The sequence below is a fragment of the Myotis davidii genome, unplaced genomic scaffold (genome assembly GCF_000327345.1).
Source record: "Myotis davidii unplaced genomic scaffold, ASM32734v1 scaffold358, whole genome shotgun sequence".
NCBI lineage: Eukaryota > Metazoa > Chordata > Mammalia > Chiroptera > Vespertilionidae > Myotis > Myotis davidii.
Window position 1 is genome coordinate 358,096 of NW_006290768.1, and position 2,500 is coordinate 360,595.

Here is a 2,500-nt window from a genome sequence, read left to right on the forward strand (position 1 = left end):
AGCTCTGCCTCTGCAACTCCTGCTTTCTCTGTGTCTTTTCACCCATTCCCCCCTCTCCATCCTCATCCTCATCCTCATCTCATCCTCCCCCCGGACCCCTGGCCCAGCTCCTCCGCAGCCTCCAGCCCACGCAGAGGGGTCTTTGCAACCCAGAGCTGCCCTGCCCGCCCCGTCAGCCCCACACCCAGCCTCTCCAGCCCGCAGGCCTGGGCGCAAAGGGGTCCCCTCCCTCCCGCGCGCCCACATCACCTCCCCCAGGCCAGGGCAGTGCCCATCCATGGCCCGGGCCCCCCTGTGCCCACCCTCCGCTTACCCTTTGAACATTGCCCGCGTGGACCACTAACTCCCTCCGGACAAAACACACAACAAAACATCCCCAGGTCTCGCTGGCCCCGGGGCATGGGCGCTGGAGGGGCCCTCTTCACGCGAGTATTGGCTGGAGTGTGTGTGTGTGTGTGTGGCCTCAGGAGGCCTGTGGCCCGAGCAGGGCCAGGAGCCACTCAGTACTCATAGTTGTTAACTGAACATAAAAAGACCAAATAAATGACCAGTCAGCGCCTCCTGGGAGCAAGCTGCCCCTCCCCACCCCGCCCCTGCCCCTGGGAAGCCGGGGCCCTGCTGCCTGAGCTGAGAGCCCTGTGTCCCTGCGTCCCAGCAGCTAGGAGGGGCCAGGGCCGCCCTTTCCCAGGATCTCCGAGCTCAAATGTTAACGCCCTGTCCATTCTCAGGGCTTTGGGGTTCCTTTTATTTTATTTATTGTGGGGTTTTTTTTCATTAGTATTGATTTCAGAGAGGAAGGGAGAGGAGGCTCTTTTTTTTTCTTTTTTTTCTTTTTAGACAGAGAGGAAGGGAGAGGGAGAGAGAAACATCGATGTGAGAGTGGAACATCGATTGGCTGCCTCCTGCCTCTCCCCACGGGGGGGATGGAGCCCACAACCTGGTCCCTGACCTGGAATTGAACTGGCCACGCTTTGGTGTACAGGACAACGCCCAACCAACTGAGCCACCCCGGCCAGGGCGGCTGGCTTTTATTTTAAAAGTATTTAGGACACGGGCTGGCGCTGAGGGACACACACGTGAAGCGGTTCCGTCCATCCCCCAGCCTGCGCTGCCCATCCCCTCCCCCTCACCTGGCAGCCCCGGCCCTGCCCACAGGACAGGCAGCCGGAGAGAGAAGTGCTCAGCGCTCCCTGGCTTTGATGTCTCACCACCCTGGCGGCTCCAGGCTCCGCTTCTGCCCCCGTCCCTCACCCGTCACGGTCGGGAAGTTCTTCTTTAGATCTCACCTCCATCCCTCTTGCTGTGAAGGCAGTCCGGTCCCTGTCTTTTCTCTCACCTTCTGAACTTCCCCCAGAAGAAATGAGTGTGCCCGATGAGACTGTTCCCTGCCCCCCTCTTCGCCTCGCCCCGCCTTCCCTGCATCCCCGAGTTTCCCAGCTGCCATCTGCCTGGATGCTGTCAGGCACGGAGCCTGCTGAGCTCTCAGAGCTCGGAGCTGGGAGGACCGCAGGCCTCACCCCACACCCAACACCGCAGCCTCCCCTGGGTTTCAGCTCACACCCTGCATCTCTCTCTTCCCGTGCCCACTGACTCTCCCCCCGCCCCGACCCCCCAGCCTCAATCAGCTCCTTCCTGCCTCCTGCACCTCCTCTCTCCAGGCCTCCCGCATCTGCCTGGCACAGGTGGGGTGGAGAACAGGTGCTGGCATTGAGGCCTCTCCGGGGGGGCATGCGGGGCGTTGGTTAGGGAGGCACTGGGGGACCTGGCCCAGTTCTGGCCTTGGGGTGCCATCCCAGCTGTCTCGTGCAGGCTGGGTGACCCTCGGCCCGTGCCTTCCGCCCTCAGGATCTGCTTTTCCATCTGTAAAATGGGCGCAAGCACAGGCCCCTTCTCCCAGGGCCCCGGGGCCTGGGCCACGCTTGGCATTTACTAGGCACAGGGCAGGTGTTTGGTCGATGTGGCCAGTGTGAGGGTCACAGAAGGGAGGTCACGGAGCTTCAGCCAGCAGAGATGGGCCCAGGGATGACATTATCACATCCTGGGGTGGGGGCTGTGGGAGGACAGGGGCAGCATTGTTCTACACGCCCCTGGGGGGCCTCAGTGGCCATCATGATAAGCTTGGGGTCTCTGGGGCTCCTCTGTGTGTTGGCCTTGCCTCTCTGTGCCTCAGCTTCCCTATCTGTGAAATGGGGCAATAGCCGTCTCCGCTCAGAGGGCAGATGGGGAACCACAGAGCGGGGCCTGGTCAGTGCAGGTGAGCGGCAGACGTCACTGTGATCGGTGGCGGTGTCATTGGAGGTGTCACGCATGTCCCGTGCGAATGGATGCCTGGCTTTGGGGACATGCTGGGAAGAGGAGGGCGAGCCAGCCCTCCTGGTGTGGGTGTTGGAGGGTGTAGCTCCCTCCAGCGGGGTCTGAGGTGCAGCTCCCGCAGGGCGTGGCATGGACGGGGTGCACTGGGCACCCACCGTTTGGACCTCGGGTATAGTGTCCGAGACTG